Below are 22,501 nucleotides of genomic sequence, written 5' to 3' on the forward strand. Positions count from 1 at the left end.
ATTGAGGTGAAGGCTTTTTGATACCTTCTATTAACCCTCTATTGGCCTTCTGTAGAGCCTATGTCTCTATTCTGTTCTATTCTCTATGCCTCTATAAGACTGATATAAGATGAATGTGTAGCTTGAGGAATTTTTCCAATCTTAGGAAGAGATGAATATAAGTTCAAAAATTAGCTCGAATAAGTGGAGGAAGTAGCTACTGAAGACTTGAAGTAAAGACTGAAGTGATAGTGACAGTAGTGAGCTCTCAAGGGACATTGCAGTGGTCCTGGTGACCTTTCATAATAGATATACCTCTTGGGGGGGTATCCACAACCAAAGAAGGGTTATGGATGATTATTCATGCTTATCTCATTGTACTATTGAGAGAGAACATGTATGAGAGAGAGAGAAAGTGAGAGATAGCCAAATCTATGCAAAACAATTTATCTATGAGTGAGAGATTGTGAGAGAAAGCTATGAACCTTTGAAGAAGAATACTATCCGATGATATCCATTCAAAGCAGTGTGTACTCTTGTGTATTTGTGGTTTCTTGATGAATTCTATAAAGAATATGAAGAGTATAATCAACTTCATGCACCAAAATAATACACTTATCAATTTGTGAAAAAGTAAACATGATGTCATAAGTGCATGCACTAAACAAAAAGTGCTCCACACACATTAATTTATTAAAATGAACTTGCATTTCGAGACCCAAAGTTGAGATGTAGTTCGGGCACGTTTATAAGCATCATCAACTTAATAAATTATAAATTGATAAAATGAACCATAGTCTTGAGCCACCTAATCAAAAAAATCACCCTTTGATAGTTAAATTGTAAAAGAAACTTTCAATTATATCCCCCTTTCCTCTCACATTGCACATTCCCCCTTTTCATAAAGTGTTACGTGGGGGGTGGGTGATGTTCCAGTCACTCAAAGTCCTTATTGGTAGTCTTGCTCAATTGAGTTTGCTCAACTGTCAATTTGGATTTTGGTTTGATATTTTTATTGGTTATTTTACTAGAGTCAGAGATATGATATGTATTTATTTTTATTTTTTCTGCCTAATACGGTGATATTGGGTGCTTTTATATATGCATTACATGAAGCTTTCGGTCACATAAGTGTAGAGGTCATGTCGAAATTATTCTAGGATGTGGATTGCTTGGGGTGGTTAGTCAATTGGTCAAGTCTTTGTAAGTTTTTTTGGTTAATATCATATCTCCTGTTATTTTGGTTTTTTTTAAGGCATTATTTATGGTTGCCAAAATACCTTCTAACTATCTTTCGAAGGAGTTATTCACAGCTTCCCAAATGGTATTGAAAGGAATTACTATTGATTGTAGTTCCTATCTCTTGTCAAAGATGGATCAACATTTTGTTAGAGCTAGAAGAGGTAATCTGACTAATGTGACATTTGGTTCCTATCTTTATGTTTTCTTGGCATATGTTTCCCCTATAAAGGAATCTCTTAGAGCTAGAAGAGGTAATCTGACTAATGTGACATTTTGTTAGAGCTAGAAGAGGTAATCTGACTAATGTGACATTTGGTTCCTATCTTTATGTTTTCTTGGCATATGTTTCCCTTAAAAAGGAATCTCTTACCTTACCAGTTGATTCTCCACAGGTTCCTCCTCCTCCTACTAAAAGTATTGATGTTATCATTGAGGATATTGATCCCCTCCTTCTTGTGATGATGTTATCATTGAGGATATTGATTCACTCTCGCCTGTGATGATTCAAAGAAAGTTACTTAAACTAGTGGTACTCTAGATATTGATCGACTCCCGCCTGTGATGATGTTATCATTGAGGATATTGATCCACTTCCCCCTGTGATGATTCAAAGAAAGTGAATCTTTTCAAAGCACATCAAGATGGTACTCTGGAGATTTTCATTCCCTCTATACAACACTTGGTGACAGGAGATACAATTCCTTTCTCATGCAAAGATATTTAGAGTTCTATTGAACTCCTGGTTACTGGCTGTATCCACCAACTCTATTCTTCTTGTTATGAAGAAGTTCAATAGACCAAAGAAGAGTTGAATAAAGCAAATAATGAGTTAGCTTCTACTCAAGAAAGGTTTTCTAATCTTTATGTCTAGAGGAGTAGCAGACTAAGATTATTGATGCCTAGAAAGTGAAGATTTCTAGTTTGCAAACTCAATTGGCTAACACTAAATCTCAAGTCGTTACTATGATTAAGAAGAGGGATAGATTGTTTCAAGAGTCTCAAGAGTTTAAAGCTTGGATAGATGCCCAGATAGAATAGCTTCAATCAGTTAATACAACTCTTGAATAGAGCAACATTCACATTCAACAACTTAAGGAACAATTGGCTCAATTCCATTCTACTTTGTAGACTCCTACTACATAGTCAGTTCCTTCCTTATCCCTTGTGGATTTTGCAATCCTTTAAAGGGATGCTACCTTATGACCCTTATTCCAAGTCAAGGTTGAAAGAATTCAGTCTAGAATGGAGTTATTGTGGACTTTATTTGAGCAATTTCATGAGTTTGTTCCTCCATACCACTCTTTCTTTGTTCATTCTCGGCAACACAAGCTCGCCTTCTATATCAATATTTCAACGATGGATTTTCCTCTTTCAGAGGATGGTTGGAGTGGAGCATGGTCTATTGATTTATTAACTAAAGTGGCTAAACTATTTTTTGAAGATTGTATGACTAGAGACACTATCCTGATGTCTTATATGTACTTGAGAGGTGATTTATTAATCCCAGATGATGAAGATTTATCTTGGTATGTAGGGGATGTGGTATTACAAGCTAGATTGTATGTCAGATATTTGGAGTTGTAGATTGATCAGATGTTCTAAGCCTATTCTTCTAAAGTTACTAATTGCCCTTAAACTTCTTGGCATATGAGATTCAATCTTCAAATACACCATGCAAGCACAATCCCAACTCATAACCTTGTATCTAATAAAGAATAACAAAGAAAAGAAAACACATTTATTCATTATCACAACTTAGAAAGATAAAAGCATGACAAACTTTCAAAGGATATAAGAGGTTCTTTCTCATCCCTTCATCCTCTTTCACTAGTTCCTCTTCCCTCTCCTACTACTTCTATCTCTCATCATCCTTAGTTGGTTAGTGGGTATTCAAGCTTTGATAAGAAGATTCCTAGAAGAAGAGGATGGAGTATAGGAGATTCACTTACCGAACCTCAAATCAATTGGCTTGATTCCAGGAGAATGGATGATTGCTAGCCAAGCTTTCCAGAACTATCTTTATTTTGCTCATTAGTATTCTCACAGTCTTTAGACCCTTAAGTGAGATTGACTACTCACTTAGCTTGGTATCTTGCGTATATGTGTAGGCATTCACATAATGATCAGAAGTCGATACCAAAGTTATGTATGAATATGAATGTGACAATTGATCCTGAATAGTTAGATATCTTCTACTTTCATGCTCTTTGTTTACCTAGAAAATATATTGTCTTAGTGGAGAGGATGTGTTGTTTGCAAATTTTCCAAAATCCTCCCAAGACTTTTGTAGACAAATCTTTATCTGTGGATCGCTTCCATAATCACCAAGCCTTCAAGAGGGATCACCTTCATTGATACCCATGAATGTAATTTTTGATGATTCATAATGATATCTATTTTGGAGGTGCCATTCTTCAAATGATTGTTTTGTGTAAGTGTGTGTGTGTGATGTTTATTTTGTTTATGAGTTGGGGTCGTGGTGGTTGAAGATTCAACATTGTTCAAGAAGATGTCTTTTTGAAGATGCATAGTGATGATGATGTTGAATGGATAGTTCAAGATGTAAAGATGCAGAACCTCTTGTATCCTTTAAAAGTTTGTCATGCTTTCATCTTTCTAAAATATGATATTGGATAAAGATATTTTCCTTTCATTGCAATTCTTTATTAGATACAGGTTATGAGTTGGGGTCGTGCTTGGATGAAGTATTTGAAGATTGAGTCTTGTATGCCAAGAAGTTTGAGGGCAATTAGCCACTTTAGAAGAATAGGCCTAGAACATCTAATCGATTTGCAACTTCAAATATCTGACATGCAATGTAGCTTGTAATACCACATCCCCTACATATCAAGCTAAATCTTCATCTAGAATTAATAAATCACCTCTCAAGATCCACTCCAACTAGGCAAATCCATCGTTGAAAGATTGATATAGAAGGTGAGCTTGTGTTGCTAATAATGAACAAAGAAAGAGTGGTCTAGAGGAACAAACTCCTGAAAGTGCTCAAATAAAGTCCACAATAAATCCATTCTTGACTGAAGTCTTTCCACCCTAGCTTGGAATAAGGGGCATAAGGCAGCATTCCTTTGAATAATCGAAAAATCGATAGGGAATAAGGAAGGAACTAGCTATACACTAGGACTATGTAAAGTAGAATAGAATTGAGCCAGTTGTTCCTTAAGTTATTGAATCTAAATGTTGCTCGGTTCGAGGGTGGTCTTACCTGATTTAAGCTCTTCTATATGGGCAGAAATCAAAGCTTTAAGCTCTTGAAAATCTTCCAACAATCTACCTCTCTCCTCAATCACAATAATCACTTGCGATTTAGTGTCAGTCAACTGAGTTTGCAAACTAGAAATCTCCACTTTCTAGGCATCAATAATCTTAGTCTTCTCCTCTATTTGGGTGGTACAAAGATAAAAAAAACCTTTCTTGAGTAGAAGCTAATTTATTATTTTCTTTATTTAACTATTCTTTGGTCCATTGAATTTCTTCATAATCTGGATACATGCAGTCACCGAGAGTTCAACTTTGGATATCTTTGCATAAGAAAGAAATTGTATCTCATGTCACCAAGTGTTATATAGACGGAATGGAAATCTCCAAAGTACCATCTTGATGTGCTCTAAAAAGATTCGGCATTGTGAGGAAAGCTGGAAGGTGATTGCTAGAATAAACAAGAATGGAGATAGGAGGAGGAGGTGGGGCTGATTTAGCCACTTGTTTCAGTTGCTTTCTTTGAATAGCCATAGGTGGGAGGGGGTCAATATTCTCAATGATAACATAAGTACTTTTAGTAGGAGGAAGAGGAATTCAGAGGATCAATTGATAGGGTAGGAGCTTCCTTTATGGGGCAGCATATGCCAAGAAAGTAAAAAGATAGGAACCAAATATGACATTAGTCACATTGCTCGTTCTGGCTCTGACAAAATGTTGATCCATCTTTGACAAGAGATAAGAACTCTAATCAATAGTAATTCCTTTCAACACCATTTAGGCATATATGAATAATTCCTTCTTCCAAAGGTAGTTAAAAGATATTTTGGCAAGCATAAACCTATCCTGAAGGAATTTGCATAATTGCTTCTGGACAGGATTAGAGATCATGGAGACACTAATGCCTGAAGTAGTCATAACCCTCTTAGGGTCCAACACATCGTGAGTTTGCTTCTGCAACAACTTGAGGATATCCTCATCAAAGAACAATTGTGGAGCAGTAGGAAAAGGATCTCCTTGATATGGTAATGACATAGCTTTGCCCAAGCTTTTAGACGTCATATGGATAACTATTCCTCTAACAGGACTAGACCTCTTATTGTAAGAGGCTAAAAATTGATCACAAATATCAATATCCTCTTGGATAAGTAGCAATGAAAGTGTCACAAACTTGGCTAATCCTGCCTTATTGATAATATTTGAATCCAACAATAATGAGTAGTCATGAGACACCAAAGAAATGTACTAGATTGGGTGTCACAACTCTATAGAAACAGAATTTGTATAATTTTTCATTAATTTGTCTATATAATGATTTATTAAATTTATTTCCTTTGCACTAATTAGATATAAAGAAAAGTGCATTGGAGCTGGCCACTGATGAGTGGTCACAGGTTATGGTGGACCCACGTGGTGGGTTAGAGAAAAGATAGTTCACACTTCCACCTATATGGCCCGATTGGGCACCTGTGACTAGAACTCATGCATATCAGGGTTAGACTCGCACACAGAAAAGATTGATGCCTTGAAGTGTGGGCTAGATCCACCAGAACAGACAGTTACAATCAACAAGATGGCATGATCATGAAATGCTTGTATAATGTGCATGTGTGGGCTGAAAGCTTGAAATGCACATTTCTTTGCATAGGAAAGTCATATGAAGATTCGGATATCATTTTTGCGATGTACACGGAAAAAGCTTTCATATGGCACCCATATTGGGGGGTCCCTAAATTTTAGGAGATTCCTAAATTTTAGGAGGTCCCTAAATTTTAGGAGCCTCGAATTAGCTTAAAAATGCTAGTCTTAAAAAATAGGGATGTCATTCTAAAAATAGTAAGTTTTGTACTCTGACTGTGCTTACTAAATATGGTTGTTTCTATTCTTGACAGTATTCAACCCAAAAAGGAAGGCCATAGAGAAGAGACAAGTGTCAAGACACTTGTCACACAAGTTTCCAAGTGTCCCACCACTTGTCACATCTCATGACATGTGGCTGGACACTTGTCTTGTGCTACTCCACTTTCCCCTTTTGTACTAGCTCTTCCCTCTCCTATAAATAAGAGCTCGTTTTTCTTCATTCAGGATCATTTTTCTTGGCTGTAAACTCATGTATAGCACCCACAGATAGCCAGAAACTGACCCCATCCATCCCCATCATCATCCCCCACTTCTCCATTATCAAAATCCTCCAGATTCCCTCTTCTATCACTGCTGTTTTACAGGACAACAAGCCTGTAAATTCATTACAGCACCTCCTTTTCAAGATCTTTCTTCCATTTTAGCAACAAGAAGCAAGCCCTATCCATGTACTACTGTTCAACGATGGAGAAGGCTGATTTCCCCTTTTTCTTCTCTCATACTGTAAAGAAATCAGTTCTTATCATTGCATAATAGATAATGCATGTGTGTTTGTACATCTTTGTATAATCTTGTGAGAGTGAGAATTACTTCTTCTCACTCTCAGGTTGATTGTAACTGAGCTCTTCCCTAAGGGACTTGGGTTGAGCAATATAGATTGCAACTACATCACATGCATGTCTCTCCCTATGCTATGCAACATGAGGCATCTAACATGGCCTTGTTACATCTTCAAGACCTTTCATGGCAAAGACTCTTTGATTTTGAAGGGTTTGGAAATTATAAACAATCATGCATTGCAGCTGATGCCGGGAGAGGTTAAACAATACTACAGTGCTTTCATGGCCTTTCATGGCAAAGACTCTTTGATTTTGAAGGGTTTGGAAATGATAAACAATCATGCATTGCAGCTGATGCCGGGAGAGGTTAAACAATACTACATCTTCAAGACCTTTCATGGCAAAGACTCTTTGATTTTGAAGGGTTTGGAAATGATAAACAATCATGCATTGCAGCTGATGCCGGGAGAGGTTAAACAATACTCATTCCTCTATTATGTGGAATATCTAAACTCCCTTGACCTCGGTGGAGGTATTCCTCCTCATATCTTGCTGCTCAAAGTACATACTCTAATAATATTGCTCAGGAACTTGAATCCTTCTAAAGGTTTATGCAATGGTACTAGGCTGGTATGCAAGGCTATCAATAACAAGGTCATCAAGTCTTGCATAGATCCTCCCTTTAACAATAATGCAGGTGGAATTTGCAATATATTATTAGTATGTGTCAAATCTTTTCCATCTCCAATGTCTTGCAACCATGCAACAAACTGACCCTGATCTAATGCAACCCGCATATTCTGTGTAAGTTTCAAAACATTGAAATATTTCCACAAATTGGAACAACATATAGCAGCACCGACAATATCCTCAAGAGTACCCTTTGGTACAATAGGCAATATTTGCCTAAAATCTCCACCTACTAGAATAACTTTACCACCAAATGGCATATCACACTGCATTATATCCTTTAAAGTTCTGTCCAGTGCCTCAAAGGTATTACGATGCAACATAGGAGCTTCATCCCACAAAATAATACTTGCCTCTTTTAACACTGCTGCAAGGTGACTTTGAACATGTATATTGCATGTAGAATTATTATCTGCCTGCAATGGAATTTTGAACTTTGAATGGGCAGTATGACCATGTGGCAAAAGCAATGCAGCAATACCAGAGGATGCTGTAGCTATTGCAATGTGACCTTGACTGCGAAGCTTTGCAAGCAAACATTTGTATAGGAATGTTTTTCCAGAACTACCTGGGCCATCTAAGAAAAATGGTTTACCCGAACCACTATCAATAGCATTCATTATTGCCATAAAACAATTTCTTTGTCCATCATTCAACAAAGCTTGCATTGTTAAGAAGGTATTCTCTTGTTCTACCTTATCATATAGTTGTTCATCAAGGATCAAAGGATTTGTATACTCTTGTTGAATATACCACATTATCAGCCGTACGCAATGCCTCAAAGGATGTGCACCCCTTGCATACAGTGAGTAGTAGCCGCAAACAGTATTTTTCTCCACACGTAGGTGAAGCAAAGTATATTCGACCACATGTGTTTCTTTGCTTTTTCTTTGTCCACATTTTTTTGCATGCATTCCAAACCCAAAACATTGGAAAGTCTTGATAGAGAACTGTGTTAGCATCAGGGTGCAAACGATTGCATGTAAACCATTCTGTGAGAGTTGTTTTTTGAGCATTTTCATTTTGCACCACATCACAAATGTTATCAGAGTCACAAAAGGAAACAGTATTCTCTCCAGGTAAATGTATTTGCAGTCATTGAATATTGGGTTTCTCATCATGAAGTTTGAATTCAAATATTCGCCAACATGCTTTAGAAGCTGAAATATATCGTGCATCTAAGTACCTCTCAATCTCACCAATATTTTGTGCATCAATATTTTCTGTGTCAATATCATTGGATCCGGAACCACGCGTACTTGTAAACCGACACTACAACAAAAAGGCTCCATAGACGCGCTTGTAGACGCAATATTTGAATTGTGAAAAAAAATGTCGGGTGCGTTTATTAACACGTCTACAAAATCGCGTCTAAAAGCGCGCTTATGATCAGAGTTACACGCACACTTGACGCACCTATAGACGCGCGTATAAACGCACTACGTAAATATATAATCATATTTATAAAAAAGTGGACATATTCATATTGTGCGTCTATACAAGCGTGTATCTACGCGTCTATAACCGTGTTTACTCTGAAAGTTTTTGACGAGAATAGACACACATTTATCCTGCAATTTAGACGCGCTAATAGATGCGCAAAACAGAGGTATGAAAAAAAACCAGAGAGCATGTGGCTTTGCAAAGCCATATGCTCTCTAGTTTTTTTCCCCCCATCAACATCAAATTGTATGCTTAAGGAAAACAGAGAAAGATTATTTTGAAGATTGGATACTGAAAAAAAAAACAATGTATGTAGCACACGAAATTTCATATATATAGATGAAACGTTTTTACATTATGAGTTCTAGTGCTTGTGACGTCATGGTCGCAAGCACTAGCTAAAAGTAATACATATCAAAAATGAAAATTACAAGCCAAGGGGAGGCATGCATACATGGGGCTCCTCTATATCTCCTCAGAAGAGGCATCATCATCGCTACCACCACCGCTGCCTGTGCCGTTGCCGTTGCCACCACCGCTACTGCTAGTCCCCCTTTCGCTATCCTCAACTGCATCAGGGTTCGCCTACACAAAGGATTAAGGTATATAAATACCATTACAAACAATAAATTAGAGTTATCTATACTTTTCATGTAAAAAATAAAACATACCTCTTCTGGTGGTGAAATCCTCATGGCGCGATTATATTGCTCCTCCGTGATGAGTCCCTCCTCGTAGAAATGTTGCCAAGTGGACGCCCGGTTATGACCTTGATGGTAGCCTACCTCTCTAGGAGTAGGCATCCTACCAACGATATGATACTACAAAACAATTTGAACATATAACGTATTAAAATACACTACATAATGAAGTGAAATAAATTATAAAATTTAATTTAAAAAAATAAATCAAATAATACTTACAAACTCAGCCTCCCATGACTCCTTGCCACCCGATCCATAATGCAACGATCCCATGGTTGCCATCTGGATACGTCGCGCCTCTGCATGCTGGCGACTTGTCATTTTCTCCGTTGCTCTCTTCTTGGCCTCTTTCCACTCCTTGCGGTGGCAATTGGGTGGTTGGCCATATCCAGGGCACCCCTGGTCTTGTCTCCGCAATGACTCCTTGGCGCGCGTCATAAGGTGAGACCTCTTGTTATGAAGCGCATCTCTCACCTTTGACCGTCCCCAATCATCTGAGAATCGTGAATTCTCAGGATTAGGGTACCTTTTATGTACTGCCCGCAGCACCTCTTGCCACAAACCATTTTTTTGGTGCTTGAAGGGAATCATGCAATCTTTGTATGTGGCATACACGACACTCCTCAAGTAGGCTATCACTTTCCTCCCCTCAAAGTCATGCAAGATACCACCAACATCAGTGATAGAGTAGTACATTTGTGGAGGCTCACCTCTCTCATTTTTCGGTGAGGGTGATCGAGAGCCACCACCTAGGCAACCCCCACAAAGCGCTCGACCTCCTCGTCCTTCCACACCACTCTCCCTCCTCCCTCGACGTGCACTACCCTCTACCTCACTCGATACACGTGCTTCTGCAGATGCACGTGCTTCGGCCGATCCATGTATCTCAGCTGATCCTTCTGTAGGCAAAGATGTGATAGGTGTCCCAGACATCACACTGAAAACCTCCTCTGCAGTGGGAGGGCGACCAAGATAATTGGTCATCTCCCCCATGAATTGCTCCTTGTTGAATGGGGTGCTGGAGGATCCAGGATTCCACATCTACACAACAAAAATCATATTACCCTATGTACATAAAACATATTACATATAACGTCTATACCTGCGTCTCTATGGGCGTTTACACCTGCGTCTCTGTGAGCGTCTGTCAGTGCGTCTCTGTGGGCGTTCATCAGTGCGTCTGTTTCCGCGTCTACAACTGCGTCTACACTGTCATCTGGACGCGCTGAGACAGACGCGCACAATCACACCATTTCTTCTCAAACTTGCTTAAAAAACAAAGCTAAAAAACCTCCATAGATGACAAGATCCAGCATGTGAAGAGAGAGACAAACAAACAGAGAAAGCAAACAAGATTGAGAGAGAGAAGAAGAACTCACCTTCTTTGCTTGTTCCAACGGGTGGCGGCGGCTAGGTTGCAAGCTCCTTGTCCTCCTTCTCCCTTCCCTTGGTAAGTTGCTTCAATCTTGTTCTCTTCCTTGCTGTTTGGCTCTTGTTCTTTACTCTTTGGCTCTTCTTTCCTCCTGTCCTCTTTTTACTCTTATTTCATTGCCTCATTGTCTTCATGAAGTGATAGATAGACATGAGTAGTGATGTCGAGCTCGAACTGCAGAAAACACGCAAAAAACGCAAGAAAGCACAGGTTTGAAAAGAAAGCCACAACTTTTTTTAAATTTTTCTATACTTGCGTGGCGTGTCTGTCAGCGCGTGTAATGGTGCGTGTATATGTGCAGATAATTCATGTTACACGCGCTTACAGACGCGCATGCACAATTTAAGGAATCAATGCATGCATTTAGGGAATCAATTGACCTATGTGGTGACATATATAACAAAGATTGATGATAAGAGATAACACATTGGCAAGTCAATTGGCACATATGTAGTGACTTACTAGACCATCCCACTTACAATTGCATGCAAGTATCAATATGTGGATAAAGCACGAATGGTTTTTAGCTAGAGAAAGATAATGCAATGAAGGTGTAAACGAAAGAGATAGAGAAACGCATATTATCCATCAATCAGTCAAAGATATGTACATGAAGTGACTTGATATAGTAATTAAAGTATCGTCATTTTTAGGATGCTCCATTGACTTCTGCAAGTTCCTATAACCTTGAAGTAGAATATAGCCAACCAACTGTCCATGGAAGGAAAACTTGGCCTCATCAAATTAACCAAGTTAATTTACTTATACATTTCATAGATAAGAGATTTGTAGTTGGCTTGTTGGTATTAGTCACCAACAAGTGGACACACTGGCTAAAGATGATGAAAAGAGGACATGTGCACATTGGTTACATGTGGTCTACCTTATCTAAAATTATATGTGAGCTATAAGTGCACCTTGACATGATTGGAATAGCTTGCATATGCACAAGCCAACTGATTTACATTAATCTACTCATGCTATGAATTGGCATGCATGGCTAGGTTAAGTGCACAACATTAAATGAGGCATGTGAGTGTATTGATCAATTCTCTCTCTCTCTCTCTTTCTATATATATACATATATATATATATATATATATATATATATATATATATATATATATATATTGCAAATGCACAAGTCAACCTTTGATTTATATATACATCCAATCATCATGCCCTATCCAATCACATTTGTATAGGGCATGATTGGATGTAATAGGGTATGAAATCACATATATGTAATTAACTTTGAATAATTGGATGTATATTTGTAATACTCAGAAAGAAGTAAAGTTGGTAATGTATATCATGTCCTATGCATGTATATGCCCTATACATATATATCATGTCGTATATACATGTATATCATGTCCATATGATCCTATACATGTATATCATGTCCTAGCGTATGATCCAGGTATAATTATGTCGTATATACATCCAATCATGCCCTATTCAAAAAAATACTAGATGTTAAGAGGTTTGGTCATATTCAGGGACTTTATGAGAAATGAAAAATATGTGCGTGTATTTTCGCAGCTATAATCGCGTTTATCAGTGCAGATATATAGACACGTTTTTTATACTAGCGTAAATAGACGCGCTTATATACGCGCCCGCTTTTTCACATGTACAGTGCGCGTCTATAGGGCCTTTCTCTTGTAGTGCGAATGGTTGCTTGATCATGGCCCTTATATACATATTTATACAAATATTTGACAGCTGCAATTATCGAGCAAACCTCAACATTTATGTGAGCTCAAATAAGGATTGTAAGGCACTATCCATCGGTTATCCAAGAGGTTACCATTAGCATTATGAGTTCTTCCATCCTCTCGACGTCTGTATAAAGAATAACTAGATTTATCAACTATCGTTGTATGTATATACTTTTTTGGATAATCCTTTATACACTTTCTGTCCACCATGCAATCACTTTTTGGATTGAACTCACCACACGAACTATGTGTGTTACATTTAGTAATAATTCGATACAAATCCGAGAACCTTTCCTTATCAGGTAGTTCCAAAACTATAGTAGGCCAAGTAATAACGGTGTTTACCTTTGGAAAAGGAAGGAGTCAAGGAGACAAATCTATGAAGTCATTGGTATGCTGAAATTATTCTTAAGCTTTGTGTTGAATGCTATGAAATGAAGAAAATTTCAAGTTACCAGTGTTTTCCTAAGCTATCTATTCAATGTAGAAAAGAAGCCAATTTTAGAGTTTTTCCTTAGGAAGGGGCAACATCATGAGTCTGACTGATTCTAGATTTTCAACTGGGAGGCAAAGGAGCAAACCTTGCAGAAATGGCCAGCATTGGTTTGTCTATTCCCCCAGGCCTCACAATCACTACCAAAACATGTCAAGAATATGAAGAAAATGGCAAGCAACTTCCTAGTGGCCTTTGGCAAGAAGTGTGTGAAGCTTTGAGAACATTGGAGAAAGGCATGAATGCAGGCCTTGGGGATCCATCCAGACCTCTACTTGTCTCTTCTTAGCCCCTTTTAGCAATCGTAGCATTTGAAAACAGGATAATGAGATACCTGCAGCAGTCGCTTGCTGAAGTCGCTCACAGCAGTGGCAGACGTCGATACTCGCAGCAGTCACACAGTCGCAGACGATACTCGCAGCAGCTCTTTATATAGAGATGGCTGCTGTGCAGCTCGCCACGCAGCTCGAGCTCGAGGACGCAGCCCGAAGATCGCAATTCGCCACGCAGCTCGAGCTCGCTATGCAGGCCGAGGATACCGTTCGCAGGAGAGGGGGCGGCGGGCGCTTCGACGCGCGAATCGCAGGCGGGCGAGGGGTGCCAGATGCATGGCACCAGCAGCCCCCGACCTCCCCTTAATATAAAGTAAGGATGATGAACTTGTTTAGTGATTTTTATTTTTGTTTGGGAAATACGAAGGAGGCAAGGATCACGACTCTAGCCGAGATAAAGGCGATAGGAATTTAAAGCTTCGGTGGAGGGCTGGATCGCGTGGTGGTGCTGTTGCGGGACGGCGATTTCCAATTAGGGAAGCTATATAGTGTATACAACTTTTCAGATATGATCACTGATGATGATGATGCAAGAGAAGGGAAGGTAGGGAGGACGACAGCGGGGTCGATACCTTAAGACTTTGACGTCAGTTATGGCTCCGGTAGTGGCGTAGCGCCAGCGAAATCACTACGGCCTCAGTGCTCACTCCGACGTTAGCAGCTTCGCCATGCTCCTCTCCGCTGAAGTCCGTACCCGTAAGGACGACAAGTGCGTCCCCGTGCCGTCAACCTTGCAGACCAAATCGAGGTAAAATCCCATATAACCCGATCTACTGGCCCCCCATAACCTGTCGATCAACGTAATGTCTCTACCACCGCCGCCGCCGCCGCCACCACCACCACCACCACTGCTGCTGCTATGCTGCTGTCCCACCGACTACTACTTTGTTGCAGTCGATCAGATGATTGAGTATACAGTTTCTTTTGCTCGCAGCGCAGGTACTACTTACAAATGCAAGGTACAAAAGTGCGGAGCGTCGAGTGATTAGCAATACCACTCTCGCCAGAGCCTCCTTGGCTCCAAATTTTGGACCAAGCGAGGATACCAAAACGGCCCTTCATCCATGCTTGATTGACAACGAGCACCCGCGGCAATTTTCAGAGATATAACATTCGGCCAGTACTTGTACAATTATTACGCCACTGGGTAAGAACACTCTCAACTTTGCGTGCGCCAAGCATGACAAACCAGTCGAAGCTTGATTGTTCACTGAACAGTCAAGCTTTCACTGGTTTGTCATACTTGGCGCAGGCAAAGTTGAGATCAATGGCCTTATAAAGAGGGAAATCGGTGGTGTAATTGTACAAGCTCAAAGGTTAAATTACTTCGGAGGGACTGGAGAGAGCTAGATGACTCCGTTGGAACTCCCCATTCCGGCTCGTTCCATCGCAAAATGCATGCAAGATCCCTTCCTTCACATTGCAAGATCTATTGCATGCGTCCTGAGGTGCTCTCTTGTGTCGCTCCGGCAATCTTGAGATCATACCATCGGAAGAAGCTTGAGATCATCCCATCTGGAGTACAAGAAGCAAGAAACTAAAACTGATTGAGGTATTGTTTGGAATGCTTTGATCAAAAGAATTTCTCAATATTTGCATTTGGAGTACTTATAGAGGTCCTAATAAATACAATTTTTTATTGCTATAGATGTTTCTCTCTTACCCCATAGGGGGATTATGGAGGACTTGAATACACCACAGTACGATTTTTCGTGTTATTATTAGAATGAAGGTGGCTGCTACCTCAACAAGATTCTCGTTTATCTTTGAATTTTCTTTTTTACTTTTGTTGGTGTTTATCATATATATCTAAGAAGTATTGAACGTTGAGAACCTTTCTCTTGCTTCTAATAAGAGACGCGGATGAAGTTCCATTAAAAAATGGAGAGTCATATTTACATAGTGGTGGAAATATCGTATTTGACTCGGAGAGAAAAAATCACAATAATCTTACCGAAATAAACTTGAAGGTAAAAGGCTAGGAGATGAGGGTAAGAAACATAATGGTAGTTGCACTGATGTAGAATTATTTCCAGCAAATCTATCAATAAATGAATCACCTAACTTTTGTACAATTTATGATACAATTAGGTCTATTGGGGTTGGAAATAACGAGTTACTAGGATCCTATAATTATTTGCACTCTCAACATGAAACTGAGATACATCACACAAGGCAAATTCTTTATCAAAACCATTATGATTAGCAAGCAAATATATATTAAACAATAACTTACTAGGCATGCTAACCCAGAGATAGAATTGCGATCACTAAAGTTGTAGTTAGAGAAACTCAAAATTTAAAAAACGAGACAAAACATATGTTTCAAATCTCAAGGGAAGAAATAATATCAAAGAGGATGAATGCCCTCTTCGGATATAAACAATAGTATTTTTTATATTTTAGCTTGAGCTCATAAGTTTTGCATTTTCTCTTATGATCTTGTACAAACCCATTTTATTTAGGCATGAAATATCCTTTGTTGATAATTAGGAAGCATTTTTAGTATGGCATACCCAAAGCACGGAGGAATCCACTACTAAGAAATAAAGTTTTTTTGATATTTTTTAATTGTGGTTTTGTAAGGTGAAAATGAAAAATCACCCCTCCCCGTCACGCATATGTGGCCGCAAGGGTATAAATTTTTTTTACAACAACTCGTGTGACATGACAAATGGGTAATTGTGTAGGAAAAAGATACTGCCATGGACTTGGCAATGTGCGAAAAATCGTGAGACGTAGGCGTTCGCGTGAAGATACACGAAACGAAAAAACGTAAATTATGAAAAAATTAATGATAAATAAGTGGAGGACTGGATGGACAAACTATATATATATATATATATATATTGGAGGACAAAAGGAAGAGGGCGCAAAAGTGAAATGAGAGGTCCGAGGACAATTAAGGGTGTTAACATGGAAAATTGTGAAAATTAGGCCTGCAAACACACACGAAAATTAATATTGGTAACTCGGTCAGTCAAATGAAGGGTGGACAAAATAAAAAATCACACTTTGTAAGAGTAAGCATTCTTATCATAGTTATTGGACGACCAACTTCAAACAAGAATAAGTATATCCTATCTATTATAAGAGTCTATTAGAAAGTGTGATTTAAGACTTGAAAGTGGTTTGAGTTATTATGCTAGAGATATTTCAAATCTTATAGAAAGTTCAAACCATTTCACCTTCCCAAAAGCTCACATTTGAATAGAAAAATATTAAAACATCTAGAGCATTGGGGTATGGTCTTGAATCTCTCAAAGGGATGTTGGAAAGACAAATAGGGGTTTAATGAGTTTTCTTATCAAAGCTAGACGTAAATGACATTCAATTATGGCCATCAAATATTGATTCAAAGTTAAGAGTAATGTTGACTTTACATACACTTACCAATAATATTGTCCTTCATAAAGCTATTTGAAAGATGCTCTTAGAAGATTATCCTTAGTGTTGTTCTATCGAATGGTCCCCACATGTTGAGTATTTCTCCCTCCTTATGACAATATTTTCTCACAATAATTACAATATGGTGGTTATTGAAGTTCACCGCTCTTCGTACCCCTAAGGTAAGAGTTAGTGAAATTTCATCCTATTTTGGGCTTCATCATGGTCACCCTTGCATACAAATAGGTATTACACTAGGTATCGCGCTTAGCTCCATTCAATTAACCCTTAATTGCTTCAATTATTGGACTATTGCATTCACTAGTAGCACTTGTTGAAGTTGTTTCTAGTTTGTCCGTCTTTTATGGCCTTGGCTCCTTTCCTTCCTTTCATTAGCTACTATTTTCCTCCATTTAGTGCCCTATCAAGCACACTCCTTTGCTTGTGTGTAGGGCCACCAACTTCCTTCCTCTCTGACCTCAAAGAGGAGGTGTACAACCACACCATTGGAGTTTGCGGTGCCCCATTCTAAGAGAACAAAGTTTGTAATATGAAGAAAGCATTGTATGGGATGAAACAAGCCCCTAGAGCATGGTACAAGAGGATAGATAAATTATTTTTAGCCTAGAATTTTAAAAATTATGTCTTAGATGCTAACTTTATATTTATAAGGATGGTGAAAAGTCTATAGTGATTGTTCTATATGTGGAGGACCTTCTTATTATTTGTAACTATGAAGATGTGATCCATCAGACTCGAAAGGCTTTGAGCTCTAAGTTTAAAATGATAGACTTGGGCTTGTTGCACTATTGTTTGGGGATTGAAGTCTCTCTAGTAAGTGCTTGGAAAAATCTTCATCTCTTAATAGAAGTACAGATGGGAGATCTTAAAAGCATTCGTCTCTTGACCAAGTGTAAGGAGCTAGCTACACCTATGGAGGTCAATGTGAAGTTATCCATTGAGGATACATCGACACTAGCAAACATTAGGAGGTGTAGAAGGTTGATTGGAAGCCTCATCTACTTGTGTAACACCATGCTAGATATCAAATTTTCTATTGATTTTTTGAGTAGGTTTTTAAACAAATCGCGAGAAAGTCATTGGAAAGCTAGGATGTTGGTGCTTAGATACTTAAAGGTAACTCTTGACTATGATATCGCATACAATTCCAAAAGTGCTCTTATGGAAAAATGTGACTCAAATAGGGCAAGTGATAATGTTTCCAAGAAATCAATTTCTAGATATTATTTCTCTTTATGTTCAAAAATCTTATCTTAGACCAATATAGGAAACAACCAACTCTAGCATTGTCTTCTACCAAAAGAGAGTACAAGGTGGCTTGGTTGCTGCATGGGAAGCAATATGGTTAAGGACAATCCTATGGTATATGAAAGTATAGGATGAAGATCCAATACTCCTAAGATGTGACAATCATAGTTTCATCACTATTACTAAAAATCTAGTTTTTCACATATGCACCAAACACATTGAGATCCAATATCACAATGTGCATGACTTGATCAAGGATGGGATAATAGAGCTAGGCCTACTATCCAATGGAGGAGAATGGAGTAGATATCTTTACCAAAGCTCTTACTACGAAGGATCTCCTTAGAATTCATCTTCAAAGACTTGGTGTTGGGCTGAGAATGTTGTTATGGATATTAAGGGGGGGTGTTAGATATTCTCAATATCCCACCGTCGTAAGGTGCCTCCAATGATCCATGGTGCTCTAAGTTGTAAGATCCCCATTATGACGAGAAGCCAGGTGTGAGCATGGACATTGGGCGGATCCTGACTTGTATGTATAATGAGGTTTATGTGAATGGATGGCAAAAAGGTGACCTTTGTGGATCTAACCTTTGGGTTAAATAGAGTAGTTATGCTAATAGCAACTTGTCAAGGCATATTGCATCGAGTTGTGAGGTATGGAAGTTAACACAAGACCCATTTCAAGGTTCAGAAGATAAAGAGAATACTCCGTAAAATATTCCCTAATGGGTGACTAGGAGAGATTCATAATATGGTCAGACATGCCGACCAGACTACCTTCCCTGGCAGATCAAAGGAAGATCCCTCTAAAGACATCATCAATCCACCCTTCACCTAGTTAGAGTTTTTCCAATAGCTACCCTTAAGCTCTTCACCTATCATTTGTCTAGATTGCCATATAAGCTTCACAGTGAAAGCACACGAGTGGAAAGAGTCATCTTTGTATCACTTTATATGAAATTATTCTTCTCATATTTGTTATGTGTTCTCCACTCCTTGCTCAAATTTTGTCCATGTGCCATGTAATTTTTTATTTCTACAATGTGTCTAAACTTTCCATAGTAATGACAATCTTTGTCTCTATTAGACCGATCTTGAAACTACCAAGACTCACATGTGCCTCTAAGTGATCTCCCCCTACCTCTAAAGGATCTAGAATCTCTCTAGCCTTATGCATTTTGATTCTACCATGTATTCATGTTGCTCATGTCCATAGGCATTTCTAGTGTCACATGACCTAAAGAAGCTCCATAAGCTTTACCATCTCTATCTTGTTGACAAGCTCAACATGTGTGGACATTGATGATGGACTACTTGGCTAGATGGGTCTGCACATTAGCACATCTGTGGTCATTATGATCCTCACATGGCCACCAACTTGCCACTTATTATATTTAGTTTATTGCTTCTACCTATAGCTGGTATAGTTATACTATCAGCCAATAAGTATAGTCAGTTATGCATTGTTTGACTTAGTATGCCACTTTCCTTTATATTGTATCTTATCTATACTTTTTGTATATTGTATTATGCATGGAAAAAGAATAAAAAAACTAGCAAGAAAATATTTTGGCCTTCTTATGTTCTTGAGTAATTTTTCTCTTGTGTATAGATATGTATTTGGTGCGACAACTCAATCGCGTCCCGTACTACCCAATTCTTAACTCTTAACATGGTATTAAAGGAGCACCACTAAGAGAGGATGGTTTTAAAGGCTTAAGTGAAGGATAAGAAGCAAGGATTTAAGCAAGTAAGAAACAAGTAAGAAGCTCTCTCATTCTTCCACTCTTTCTCTTGGATAGTGCATGTGTTGGTATCAAAAGTAGAGTAGAGTCCAAAACTTAGATTGCTGTGAGATTTGGTATGCAAGCAGGTTTTTGGACCGTTTAAGGCCATTTTGAGTCCCATTTTAGGCACAGTAGTTTCATAGTATACTACAATTTTGACTGTGCCAGTCAAAAGTGGGTGTATAGGATATAGATTTCAAAATTCTGAGTTTTAAAGTGTTTGCTAGGAAACAAACATACTTTTTATCTACAAATAGATTGTAGACTACATGTACTATTAAGTAGTCATCAATAAAAAAGGCTACTTAATGTATTGCTATGCACTTGTTGTAAAATGTTACAGAAAACTTGCTATTTTGTATCTTTTTTGTGATAATAGCAGAGAACAGTGGAAACCCCATCATTGAGAACCTGGACAAGAACAACTACCCATCATAGAAGTTCTATGTGATGAACTTCCTTATTGGAAGAGGCCTTTATGAGTTTGTTTTACGTGAAGAAAATGAGCCAGAGCTGAGTAACCCAGCCACATTGCAGATGAATTAAAGATGTGGAAAGAATAGAATGCAAAGGACAAAAAGGTGATGTATTGGCTATTTACAATCAATGATAATACTATGCTAGGATATATAAGGAATACATAAAATTCACATGTAGCTTGAATTTTTTTTAAGAACATATTTTTCAATAAATAAAAAGGCATGAAAGATTCAACTCAAGAACGAGTTGAATACTTTGAAAAAAGAGAAAATATCTATCAATGAGTATGTTTTAAAGGTGAGGAGCATTGCAAATACTTTGACAATGATCACTGCAATGCTTGACGATGATAATTTTCTTTCATCCACTTTAGGTAGCCTTAATAATTAGAAGGCTTGGAAATCATTTATCACTTTTGTATATGTACGCAAGCCATTTTCAAGTTTTTATAAGTTAGTCTCTCTCATGATTATTGAAGAGATCAATATGTAGAGTGACTCATCTAAAAAATGGTAAACAGGTCCAAGCATTTTACCCAAGTTCAAGAGGGACATGTCAGATTCTCTTCGAGAGGCCATGGTATGGGACGTGTTGGTGATAACCAACGAAATACGTTGAATCAAAAATTTGATAAAGTGTAAGTTTTAGGAGGAGGCCATAAAAACTTTAGAGGTAGGGAGAGCTCTAGAGGAAGAGGTGGCCATTATTGTGGCAAAATAGGTCATATTGCATCCCATTGTTATGCTAAGAAGGAAGATGTATGTAGTAGCAAATTGTAGCAAGGAAACTATGCATCATCTTCATGACAGATGAAGATAAAAATGAGCATCTGTTTGTTATGTAGTATATAATGAATGTTGTTATAGAAAAGGGAACACATGATTATACGTAGTATGTTGATTCATGTGTATCTAATCATATGACCAATCATTTTGAATGGTTTGGAGAGATGTAAGATTTATATAATACAGGTTATGTGTAGATGGGTGATAATTCTTGCTATCCAATTTCACACATTGAAAAGGTTTGCTAATCCTTACATGATAGCCAGACAAAGAGTCTCTCAGATGTATTACATGTGATATCAATCACAAAGAATTTAGTATATGTTGGCCAAATGGTAGAGCAAGGGTGGCATGTTTGATTTAATGCAAAAGGTTGTTTTGTATAAGACTTTAATAATAAGTGTAGATTGGTTGCAAAAGGAAGTAGAGTTCGCTGCATGTTCACTTTCGATATTGGAATTTCTACTATGAATGCATCTATGTATATTAAAGGGAAAGGAATGGTCTTGTAGACATTTTAATATGACATAAGTATATTGGATATGCAAACATACAAAGGCTAAAATTAATGCAATCCAAATGATGAGTTACAGGGTTACTTGATCTTAGCATTGCAGAATTCCACAAAGTGTGTGAAGTATGTTAATTTGATAAGCATGCAAGACAATCTTTTTTGCATGACAGAGATGTGAGCATAAATATACTTGATGTTGTGCATAGAGATGTTTGGGAGCCTACACAAAATGCATCTCTTAGTGGCAAAAGAAACTTTGTTACATTCATATGATTGTTCAAGGAAGCTATGTGTATATTTCATGAAAAAAGAGAGTAATTTGAGCACTTCAAAACTTTCAAGGCTATTGTTAAAATAAAAATAGGCATAAAAGTTATATGATTGAGATCATATGGAGGGGGAGAGTATCTCTCTAATGAGTTTAGTGGCTTCTTGAGGTCTCATAGAATAAAGGGACAGTATATCTCACAACAAAATGGGATTACAAAAAGAAAAATAGGAATATTGTAGTTGTGTGGACATTGATGGCTAAAAAGAAAATGCCAAAATATTTTTGGTTTGAAGTAATTCTCATAGTGCTATCTATATTATGAATAGAACT

General features: G+C 38.0%; 1 long non-coding RNA gene across 3 annotated transcripts; it reads left to right on the forward strand.

Annotated features, from left to right (window-relative positions):
- The first annotated feature begins 14,188 nt into the window (after positions 1 to 14,188).
- Positions 14,189 to 21,470, forward strand: LOC148020731 (uncharacterized). 3 transcript variants are annotated; one of them, XR_015694748.1, is made up of 5 exons: positions 14,189 to 14,423; positions 14,610 to 15,227; positions 19,947 to 20,095; positions 20,501 to 20,702; positions 21,122 to 21,464. It is a non-coding gene; the product is annotated as an uncharacterized LOC148020731 (long non-coding RNA). The 3 variants fall into 3 exon arrangements; XR_015694747.1 differs by having other exon boundaries at positions 19,947 to 20,702; positions 21,122 to 21,470; XR_015694746.1 differs by lacking the exons at positions 19,947 to 20,095; positions 20,501 to 20,702; positions 21,122 to 21,464 and adding an exon at positions 15,324 to 15,672.
- Positions 21,471 to 22,501: the final 1,031 nt, after the last annotated feature.

Source organism: Lygodium microphyllum, chromosome 18, assembly GCF_053477565.2.
Source record: "Lygodium microphyllum isolate KBCC chromosome 18, Lygodium_microphyllum_v1.1.10, whole genome shotgun sequence".
NCBI lineage: Eukaryota > Viridiplantae > Streptophyta > Polypodiopsida > Schizaeales > Lygodiaceae > Lygodium > Lygodium microphyllum.